Source organism: Triturus cristatus, chromosome 4_1, assembly GCF_964204655.1.
Source record: "Triturus cristatus chromosome 4_1, aTriCri1.1, whole genome shotgun sequence".
Taxonomy (NCBI): Eukaryota; Metazoa; Chordata; class Amphibia; order Caudata; family Salamandridae; genus Triturus; species Triturus cristatus.
The window spans coordinates 411,421,151-411,433,149 of record NC_140585.1 but is presented as its reverse complement, the minus strand read 5'-3'; the positions used below and the strand labels follow the sequence as shown (position 1 = coordinate 411,433,149).

The following is an 11,999-nucleotide window of genomic DNA, read 5'->3' as shown; positions in this document are numbered from 1 at the left end:
CTAAATCATATATAACAACACCTGTGTTAAATCACGGTTATTTAGACAAGGTGAATGGGTCCATACTGACCTTCCTCAGTTACGTAGGAAGAGTTGTTCCAGGTTCTCCGAACCCTTCAGGATAGCAAGTTTGGGGAAGAATGATGTTCAGCTAGAGACTGGGTAAACGTAAAGGGATGGAGAAATTGGTATCGCACAAGACACCCCAAGTTCTTCAAAGAGGATCCAGTACTACTAGTAATCCTTCCGGAAGGGATACTATTCTTCTTGGAGATCATCGAGAAATGATGTGTGTCCTGCATGCTTAAAGATTATAACTTTGAATAACTTTTCAACTTCACCTGCCCTGGGTTCCATTATAGCTCCAGGGTTTCGTTATTGCCTACGCTCTGCATACACATGTATTATCTGTTATCTTGTGATTTTATAACTGTATCTTCTTTCCTTTCCCCTCCTACCTTTCCTCAGGTCGCACCATTACTCTTGGCATCTTTCTCTTCCCTGCTCAGGGAGGTGTGTAGTAATCTACCTTGGTTCTTTCCCTTGCCCGTCACCCTCCCTTTCCCCTTCTCTTTGGAATGTTCCTTCAGTTAGTGGACGAAGGTTCTACAGCTGACTCTAGCTGACTGGAACCTGATGGTGGTGTAAGACTCAATAAACACTATTCTCAATCCACACAGCGTAACATCTTTTTAACAGCGTTCCTGACTGCAAACTTGGCTATTTATTCTGCGGTATGCCGGAGGTAATTTTGGGGCTGCTGGCGTGCCTCTGTCTTCATTATGTACTGGCAAGAGCATAGTTTTACATGGTTACTAACCTGTGACACAGATCATACTTTGTTTTCATTGCCTTTTCATGAATTTAGAAGACTTTGCTTCAACTGATATTTTAATGTCTAAATGCAATAATGGAAAACTCAAAGAGAGGCACTCAATTCCTAGTTACTGCTTTGATTAACTTGTGAGAAAGTGTCATTCAAAGTGTCAGACATTTAGCAGCTGAAGGTCACCTATGTGCACACTGAAACAATAGAAAGGTCACACATAAACAATCTGAAAACTTGGCAGTCATGCATGAGACTCCCATCAGGGCTCAATAGAAGAGTTTATCTCTAGGTGAAAGGTACATGACAAAGCTATTGTTTTTGTTGTTTTCATTTAGAAGCATCAAGTTTTTAGTTTCGATAATAACAATGAAAATATCAGGATTTTATCATAATGTATAGGCTTAGTCCAATTAAATGTAACTATATTACACATATATTTCTCAAAGATATTCAATGACATGGGATGTGATTTATCTATAATATGAACGGGTTCATTCTGAAGTGCATGCTCATTTTGAAATGTTATATTCACTCCTTTTAAAATTGCTTTAAAATCCACACTGAGGGGCCGATTCCGATACGGGTCGGAAAGCACTCCGACCGAGCCGGATCCGGAGTGTTTTCTGACCAAGCCGGAGTCCTGCAGTCCGACCGAGCGAGTACGATGCGGCCGTATGCTGTTGGACTCGGTTCGGTCGGACTCCCATAGAAGTCAATGGGATCCGGTCGTAAGACGCGTACTTGGGCTCCCATTGACTGAATGGGTACGTTGCGGACAAGTGCGCCCCCTACAGTGAGTACGCGTCGGTGCCATCCGCACCGTACATGCCTGTGTTGGGGAGACCCATGGGTCTCCCCCTGTGTCCGACTCGTAGGGCTGCGGGTGACAGGGGGTCCGACGTGGACCCCCAAAGGCAACCACCCGGACGATTTGTGAGCCGGACACTCTGGCTCGCACAGGCTATCCAACACGTGCATCGTACTGGCTCGGTCGTGAATCGCATCCATTGCACGCCACAGTTAGCTTACGACCGAGACGTATGGAGCGGTTCGGACCCGGAAACGAGTCGGTCGGTTAATTTCATGTAGCTCGCATCATACTTGCTCGCTCGTACAGCTGTACGAGTCGGGCGGAAAACACGCGTACGGCGCATAGTTTTTCCGACCGGATCGCGTTCAGTGCCCTTCCGACCCGGAACGGCCCCTGAATGTACGCTGTTAGGCTCTAGAGAGTGATGTCTTGTGTATTATCACATTCTGAATAGTTTTACAATCTGACACTGTGCAGATACTTTTCTATAGTGTCACACTGATGTCCTCTTTGGAAAGGTGAGTTCAATGTGTCTTTCTGAATGGTAAGAGTGATGGTGCAAACCTGACCTGAGGTAGAATGCTGCACCAGTCCTTAGTACATTTAGGGGAAAGTTTGACTTGGATGTCTTTTTATTGCTCTTTTTGGTTTTGCGTTTCCGATGTCGCCATTTCCTGAAATACTTGGCCGTATGAGATGGTTCGATTTCCAGCCGGACTGTGGTGACCCCAAGTTTGACTGATTTGCTGATCGAATGCTTAACAGAAGAAGAACTTTGATTGTAAGGTGTATGCGTCAGCACACTTATGCACTCAGAGGAGTCTTGTTTCACTTCATTGTTATTTCATGTACTCATTTTGAGTCTCTGAAGTGAGTATGAGGGAAAGAGGAGAAGCATTCAGTTCAGTTTAATTAACTTTATTCGGTCTAGTTAGACCATTCTATAATTGATACCTGTTTAGAAGATAAAATAGAGATTTGTATCATTAGAATTCACCCCATGATTGCTAGAAAGGAGCCCTTTTTTATTATCCCCTACGAGATTTCAATCTCAAATTGATGGAACTGATTGCTACCCACATTATTTCCTCAAAACACTTTGTTCTACTGGGTGATTTCAACATACACAGTGAAAATCCCTCCAATATGGAGTTAGCGCAGCTCCTCTCAGATCTGGCCACTTTAGGTCTGAAGCAGATTAACTCAGGTCCCACCCATACGGCGGGACACACGCTAGATCTTATTCTGACCAATTCTCCTTCCAACTCTTGCCTGCTAAAGTGGTCATATGCTGTCCTTATCCACCGCTGAGACAACGTCCCTAAATTATTCTCGGCTACTGCGACAGACAAGGCAGGAGCTCAAATGATGGCAGCCATTCAATTTCTCGTGGCTGGGTAGAGTAGCAGCCCTCAAGATGAACATACTCCCCAAAGCCCTATACCTTTCAATCACTCCCTGTAGAACCTGCCCCAGGTGTCCTAAAGCAGCTACAATCCAAATGTATCACCTTTGTCTGGGCAGACAAGAGGCCGCAAATAAACAGGAATCTGAGTTATAGACCACACGAGGAGGGGGCACTGGGAATCCCCGATCTCGACCGCTAGTATAAAGCGACACAACTGTGGACTCTATTAGAATGGGCTCAACCGTAATCTGAGAAGTGCTCCTTATGGCGAATAAATGTTGATACACCGCAATGCAAAATAACGCATACTTTTACCACAAAGTTATTAGTTCACAAGTACCATCACAACGCAATTTTTTTCTACGCATACCATTCAATCATTAGATAGCAAGCTCCTGGAAATACTTTTAAAATGTCATTACAACAGATTCCTTCACCCCGCATACTTTTTCCACACATTTTTTGTATTAAAAAAACACCCCAACACTACGCTAAATCCAAACACACTACCCTACACAACACAAACTCAACAACACTACCCTAATCCCTCAAACACTACCCACCATGACACTGCCCCTTCCACCAGATCTGTCCCTAAATGCAAACACTACCCTACACGAACCCCCCGACACTACTATAAACCCTAAATCACTACCCTACACTACTCAAACACCACTACACTACACTACCCTAAACACTAAAACACTGCCCCCTGCACAACCTTCCCCCACACCCAGTCCTGTTCCTACACTCTAACACTACCTGCACGACCCACCTGACACTACCCTAAGCCCTAAAACACTACCCTACACTACACAAACACCACAACACTACCCTAAACCCTAAAACACTACACCCTGCACGACCCTCCCCCTACCCCAGTCCACTCCCTACACTCCAACACTACCCTGTATGACACCCCCAACACTACGCTAAACCCTAAAACGCTACCCTACACTACACAAACACCACAACACTACCATAATCCCTAAAACTCTACCCCCTACATGACCTTCCCCCAGACCTGTCCCTACACTCTAACACTACCCTGCATGCCCACCTGACACTACTCTAAACCCTAATACACTACCCTACACTACACAAACACCACAACACTACCCTAAACCCTAAAACACTACCCCCTGCACGACCTTCCCCCACCTGCCAGTCCTGTCCCTACACTCAACACTATCTGCATGACCCACCTGACACTACCCTAAACCCTAAAACACTACCATACAGTACACAAACACCACAACACTACCCCTGCACAACCCTCCCCATTCCCCCCGTCCGCTCCCTACATGCCAACACTACCCTGCACAACACCCCCTAAATCCTAAAACACTACCCTACACTACACAAACACCACAACACTACCCTAATCCCTAAAACACTACCCCCTGCACAACCCTCCCCCGACCCCCACTCCTGTCCCTACACACAAACACTACCCTGCACGACCTAGGACACTACCCTAAACCCAAAACCACTACTCCTCAAACACAACAACACTACCCTTAATCCTAAAAGACTACCCCCTGCATGACCCACCCCCTACCCTAAACCCTTTAAAACTACAGAGCCCCTCTTACCTCTCTCTCCTCGTGGTTCCTCTCTTCTCCTTCCAGCGTCGTCAGAGGGGCGGAGCTCGGTGCACGTCATTGTGAGGAAACGGAAGAGCCTCAGTTTCCTCACAACTATGTGGATCGCAATACAACGCTTGCGTTGTAACAGCGCATGCGATGTAATAACATGCGTAGTAAAGGCTACGCTTTGTTACAGCGCATGCGTTGGTACGCTTGCGTTGTAATGGTATGCGGAGTAAAAGTCGCGTACTAATGGCTGTTTACCATTTATGAAGCGTGTGCTAGCAAGAAAGGCTCTCTGGAAGATCCCCTTCCTTCGCAAGCCCGCTAGGCCCTCTGTGATGTATGGCTCTCCTGTGGCCCGGGCTACATTGAAAGCCTGGGACGTAACAGCTCTCCGCAACGGGCTGACAACTTTCCCCTCGCCCCTCACTCCCATTACTGAAAATCCGAATTTCTCTCCGGGCCTTATTTGAGAAGCATTTAGACATTGGGACGTGGCAGAACACAGGTCTATATAGGGCATTTTTTTAATATGAAAGGGCCTCGATCCTTCGAGGATTTTAAGTCTGACTTACACAGACCTGAAATGGAGCGCTACCATTATTTGCAAATAAGACACTAGATGCAACCCCAAGTCCGCTCGGGAGCGGAGAGGTCTCTCACTAGGTATGAACGCTGACTGCTCTTGAAACAATCCACAAAGTGACTTATCATGGAACTTTACCACATCGGTGGGACCCTGACCCCTAAAGAATGGACAGAAAACTATTACAGAGCCCGACACTCAGCGCACAGTATAGCTAGCATTGAAACGGCCACTAAGATCATGACATATTTATTTTATTTATTTATTTATGCAATTTATTAAGCAAGCAAATACCCGTGGGTGTATCGGCGCTCCTCGGCTTGGTACCTTACACCCTCCTGACTCCACAAGAGCAACCGGGACCATTGCCCTACCTGCTGAAGGGGGTGCGACGCTGAAGGCACACTCTTGCACCTGCTATGGGAATGCCCAACTCTACCTACTGCATGCAGGTGCTGGACGAGATTGATAGTCACTTTGACACTACGCTACTACGTTTCCCTGAATATGTGGTCCTGGGAGTGTTTGATAGGCTTTCCTTTCCCCTCAAGTCTCGTAAGGGTAGGCAATTAGGTATAGCTCTAGGGGCGGCACTACAGAATATATTATCACACGTGTGCATAGACAGAATACCAACTGTACAGGGATGGTTACATCGACTGTGGTATGTTCTTGGCATGGAACGCATCACCTTTTCGCTTCAAAGGGACGGGGCCTCTTTTGCTGATGTGTGGCGGCCCTTTGTCTCCAATGTTGTGCACAGAATTCCGTGAGCTGTCCTGCCCTAGATATCTACGACTGCTACGCCTTCCTGAGTTGAGCCAAAGTGTTAACTAAACATTACTTTTCTATGCAATGGAGTTCTGGGTCTGCTTTCCACCTTTCTACCCAGGCATCTGGAATGGGGAGGAGACGGGAGGGGGAGTAGAGAGTGGGGACAGGGAGGGGGGCGGGGAAGTTTATTTTTTGTGTTATTTTGATGCAAAACGACAGTTGCCGGCCTATGACCTAGGCCTAATTTCTCCCTGCATCTTGTTTGTTGATTACTCAATAAATAGATTTCAAACTAAAGTGATCTTACCACTCTTTGATTGAGTTTCAGATCATTGGTGCTCATGCGGCCACTCCCCCTACCACTTACACTTACAGCTTGAGAAGACAATGGCATAAATTCACTCCGGACACCTTCATGAAGGAGTTCACTGCTCCGACAAGATGGGAGTCAAGTGCTTACAACCTAAGACTAGTTGACTATAATGAAGCCCTAAAACCAGTACTTGATAATCTAGCCCCTTTAAAAGAGCAACACAAAGACTAACTGGGACGGCATGCGACCTGGTACTTGCCGGAATTGCGCAAGGAGAAAGCGAATTGTAAAGAATTAGAGAGACATTGGTGTAAGTCCCACAATCTGAACGAGAAAGGGACCTATAAAATTACCTTAGCACTTTATCACAAGAATATAAAAAAGCTTGCAAAGCCCACATTGCCCTAAAACTGAGCCATGTGGGAAACTCTTCCAAGGAAATCTACAAAGTTCTCAAATCTCTTACTAGCCTGATTGGCTGCACCAATGATACCCCCCCTCACAAGCTCTATGTGATGCTATCGCTAACCACCTTGAAGATATAATAAACGTGATCTATGATAAATTCACTAGTGCTAGCGACCCTTCGAGAGAAGCACCCCTCTATACTCTATCAGATACAGACTATGCTTGCCTCCTACAGAGCTTTACTCCCCTTAGGGCAGATACCGTTGAGGAAATGTTGGAATCTGCTAAATCAGGGCCGCCTTTGGATATAGTGCCAGCCAAGATCTCCTCTCTACTTGCTAAACATCTGGCTCCTTCCATCTGCCCGATACTAAACCTATCAATGAGTGAAGGCCAGCTTCCACTAGTTTGGAAGGCCACACAGGTGATTCTCATTTGCAAGAAGGAAAATCTCATGGCGTCGGATTTGTCAAATTATTGTCCCATCTTTCTCCTTCCCTTGATGAGCAAACTTCTGTAAGGTTATATTAATAAACAACTTAGAGAGTTCACAGAATCTATTGGATGCCTGGACTCTTTGCAGGCCGGCTTCAGACCAATGAACAGCACGACAACCAGGCCATGCTGCTTGTGTTGGTGGATCTATCAGCAGCTTTTGACACAGTCTCCCATTGCAGATTGCTTCAAAGATTAGAAGAGGCCGAGCTCTACATTGATTTTCAAGCTTTTTAATCCAACGCACGCAGACCATCAATCTTGGACCATTCCATTCTGCAAAATCAAGCTTAACAAGGAAGTGACACAGGGCTCCTGTCTTAGCCCCACATTGTTCAACATTTATGTGGCTTCCCTTGATAAATTATCAGAGAGTTTGAATTTACCCCCATTTCATATGCGGATAATACCTAACTTCTCATTATCCTTTAATAACAAAACAACTACCACTAAAGCTTGCTTCTCTGAGGGCATGACGGCAATCTTATCTTGGATGACAGAGATATCACCAGCTGAATGCTTGTAAGACGAAAATTATGCTCTTTGGTAAAGCCCAAGTGCTTTGGTCTCTGGAGTGGTGACCTCTAGAATTTTGTGTAGCACCTGCCCCCAAGATATTGATTAGAAATCTGGGTGTTCGCCTGGATCAGACTCTCACTACCAAAGATCAGGTAGTGGCTACTACTGGCACCTGCTTTCACATGATGACTCTTCTGCGTAGAGTATTTCCACTCCTCTCACTCTCTGTGCAAAAATCTCTAGTTTAGGCACTGGTTAGAAGCCGCCTGGACTATTGCAACGCAGTCTTGGCTGCAACAAGTGAATCTCTCTTGAAAAAACTCCAGGTGGTCCAGGACACAGCGGCCCGACTAGTACAAAATATGGCAGCCAGAACTGCCACTCTCCCCCTCTGGCACTCACTACACTGGCTCCCTATACGCAAGAGAATCAAGTTCAAGATCTGCTGTACAGTACATAAAGCACTGAATGGCAGGGGACCCAATTATTTAACAGAAACACTTATCCCGTACCAGCCAAGCAGATCTCTACAATCTGGGGAGAACTCCCTCCTTACTACTCCCCTTCTTAGGAAATCTCATTCTGGGGGCCTTTTCCTATCTGGCTCCCCATGATTGTAATCACCTACCCTCTCACCTTCAGAAGTGCATGGATCATTTTCATTATAGAAGCCTACTCAAAACTGAGCTCTTCTCTAACTAACACTACCTGCCTGTGTTTTTCTTCAGTAGCGAAGACATACCCCTTTGGGGGTTATTCAAGCGCATTACAAATCAAATAAAAAAACAAAAATAATACCATAAAAGCAATCACAAGACATATATAAAAACACATCAGTGTACAGTGATCCAATAATAAATAATCATTTATAAAAAAAGAACATGCAGAACCTCTGCTTTATGGCACGTTCAATGTATACAACAGCAAGATTACAGATCTTAATGGTGGGTAAAGTTTGCAGATAAGTGAAAGCCGCTCTGCAGTAGCAAATATTTGCCTCCCTAAGAATGAGCAATAAATATATTTTCCTCAACAACAAGTCACATTTTCAAAACAATTACATGTAAAGTAGTTTGTGGTGATTGATCATCACAGGGACACAGAGGTAGGTCGGAAAAATAGGAGCCTTGTGACGGAAAAGCAGCAAAAAGTGCACGGTGCATAACCTGAATCTGACTAATAAATATTGATAGTCTTTACTGCCCACCCATATTAAGTATGGTGCGGACTGATGCTCAAACAAATCCCCATAAAAGCCTGGACCCGGGGCTTATCTACAGCCCGCCGCATTCTTCCCTCCAATGTAATAATAGAGCTGGCTGAAACAATACTGGGAGAAGTAAACAAATCCTCTTGCCCCAAGCTGTGACAGATGTTATGAATATACTTCATCCAAGGGATACTCAGGCAATGGTCGAGTTTCAAACAGTTTGCAAGCACAGCCCTAAAGAAGGAGGTCGGGCTCTTGGTATAGCATTCACTTTTTTCAATTGCCTCGCATCTCAGATAAAAAACACACATTCAGACCTCTGGTTGTTTTTTCTTTTTAAAGGTATTAGTATAGTAAGGTGTTACTCTTTAATATTGCGGCATATCGTTGACAAAATATCAAACGGCAATATATCAAAAGGTATGTTCACAAAGGGAAGTATAGATTTACTGTTGTTAACTCCACATCTATTTACCTTGATACAGGTAGCATCAAGGTACAAAGATGTGGAATTAAGTATACAAAATCTATACATACTTACCTTTCGAAAATTTGTCCTTAAATATTTTGCCCACAATATTAGTGTCCCACCTGTAGTGTCTTGTAAATATGTATAGTGGGACCTTTCTGGTCCCTGATGAACTTCGCAGAAGAATGACGTAATCATTTGGGTGTGTCTGGGTATGGTTAATAAAGTTGATGATGCAATGTGTACACTTAATTAACAGTTGCACTTTGAAGATGTGTACCACAGAGCTCTGTGTGCAGGATGGCTATATGCATGCTACCGGGCTGGGAAGGACGCTAAAATGCCATACCTTGGACTCAATATTCAGGGGCCACAAGTTTAGTATGCTACAAATACAGCCTAACAATTTCTTCAGTACTATAACTGTTTCGTAAGGAACTTAATTGGATATGTTGGGAATTTTCAACTATAATTCTTCCTTTCAGGGTTCACTAAGAGGTGAGGAATTCCTTTGTTCTCCTGTAGGTCTTTGTAGTATTCTCATGTTGTATTTCAATGTCCTATGTTATCTTGTTTTTAGCTGCTCAGCCCGTGTGAGTGTTCTGTGTGGAATGTTGGTGTGTGGGCTAAGGGTGGAATGTTTGAGTGACTGGTGTGAGTGATGACAGTTGGTGGATGGGGCTGAGCAGCTGGCAGGCTACTCCTGGTGGGGTTGCTGATGAGGACTTATAGACTGTTATACATAGGTCTTATGCTACTTGTTACTTACTTCAATAAACCTACTTGAACCTCATCATACAGCGTGGACTACATTGCTACAGTCTTGTTTGGTTCCCACGGGAGGAGTGAAGAGGGGGATGTTCTGGCTTTGGAAAGAGATTTATTTTAGACATTTTGGGAATTCAACTGTTTTGTGTTCTTCTGCAACATGGTAATCTAACAGGATAGTGATGCATCTGCTGACCCCCCTCAGCGCCTTGAAACCCTCATGGGTGAGAAGCGTGCTTACAATTCCCTGATTGATTGATTGATTGATTGATGCATCAGAATGCCTGCCTGCCTGCTCCCGTCACTCTGGGAGCCCCCTCACCCCTCCTGGTGGACTCCCGGGCTGAGCACCTGGCAATGTTTTCTTTCTCCCAACGGTGCAGTCTGACTCCCAGAGGGGAAGCCTTGAAGGGGGTGCCCGGGCCATCTTGCCACGTGGGTGGTGGACCGACGGCATCGCCTTCCTCCCACCTCTCCAGCACCTGCAGGTGGGCGAACGTTTTTGAAAAGTTGCCTGTGACTCTTGGCGGTAGATCACTCGGCTCGCGCGTTCATGAATAACGCAGTCAGCTGCGAGAATTAGTGTGCATTGCAGGACACATTGATCATCGACACTTCGAACGCACCTTGCGGCCCCGGGTTCCTCCCGGGGCTACGCCTGTCTGAGGGTCGTTCGATCATCAATTTCACCGGGGCTTCCCCGGGACAAGGCTGGGGCCGTCGCAGGTTGAGCTCCGCTTCCCCTTCGTCCCCCCACAAGGTCAGACCCCCTGATTGCCCGTGGCAGGGTCCCTCGCCGGGTCCTGCCGTGGAGGTATGCCGCCAGCACGCCTAGCCCCGAGAAGGGGTCTGGTGACCGGTCCGCCCCGGGCTGTCCCGGGGCACCTGACTGCATGCCGCGTGTTGCTGTCTGTTGTATCCCATCGGCTGCATGCAGCCGAGTGCCTGGCAATGTTTTCTTTTCCCAACGGTGCAGTCTGACTCCCAGAGGGAAAGCCTTGAAGGGGGCGCCCGGGCCATCTCGCCGCATGGGCGGTGGGCGGATGGCATCGCCATCCTCACGCCTCTCCTGCACCCGCAGGTGGGCGAACGTTTTTGAAAAGTTGCCTGTGACTCTTGGCGGTGGATCACTCGGCTCGCGCGTTGATGAGGAACGCAGTCAGCTGCGAGAATTAGTGTGAATTGCAGGACACATTGATCATCGACACTTCGAACGCACCTTGCGGCACCGGGTTCCTCCCAGGGCTACGCCTGTCTGAGGGTCGCTCGATTGTCAATTGCCCCGGGGCTTCCCCAGGACGTGGCTGGGGCCATTGCAGGGTGAGCTCCGCTTCCCCTTCGTCCCCCCACAAGGTCAGAACCCCTGATCGCCCCGAGAAGGGGTCTGGCGACAGGTCCGCCCAGGGCCGTCCCGGGGTGCCTGGCTGCGTGCCGCATGTGGCTGTCTGTGGTATCCCACTGGCTGCCCGTGTGCATGCGCCTCTGGCGTCCTCGTCTGTGGCTGGCTTCCCAGCGAGGGCGAAACCCCTCCAGATGCGATCCAGGAAAAGAGGGCGCGTGCTGCCGGGATGCCAGGCCTCTGCTCCGGCAGGGGGCTAGCCTTCCCCGTCTCCCCCTTAGCGCTCCGGCGTTTTCATCCAGCTGCGACCTCAGATCAGACGTGGCAACCCACTGAATTTAAGCATATTACTAAGCGGAGGAAAAGAAACTAACCAGGATTCCCTCAGTAACGGCGATTGAAGAGGGAAGGGCCCAGCGCTGAATCCTCGCCCAGCAGCGGGCACGGGAAATGTGGCGTACAGAAGACCGACTCCCCG

General features: G+C 47.1%; 2 non-coding genes and 1 pseudogene across 2 annotated transcripts; all 3 read left to right on the top strand.

Moving 5' to 3' along the window:
• The first annotated feature begins 10,700 nt into the window (after positions 1 to 10,700).
• Positions 10,701 to 10,854, top strand: LOC146855036 (5.8S ribosomal RNA). The gene has a single exon (XR_014959142.1). It is a non-coding gene; the product is annotated as a 5.8S ribosomal RNA (ribosomal RNA).
• A 439-nt stretch (positions 10,855 to 11,293) lies between these two features.
• LOC146855035 (5.8S ribosomal RNA) lies at positions 11,294 to 11,447 on the top strand. The gene has a single exon (XR_014959107.1). It is a non-coding gene; the product is annotated as a 5.8S ribosomal RNA (ribosomal RNA).
• Positions 11,448 to 11,826: 379 nt separating this feature from the next.
• The window catches only part of LOC146855034 (28S ribosomal RNA), a 3,826-nt pseudogene continuing 3,653 nt past the window's right edge, over positions 11,827 to 11,999 (top strand).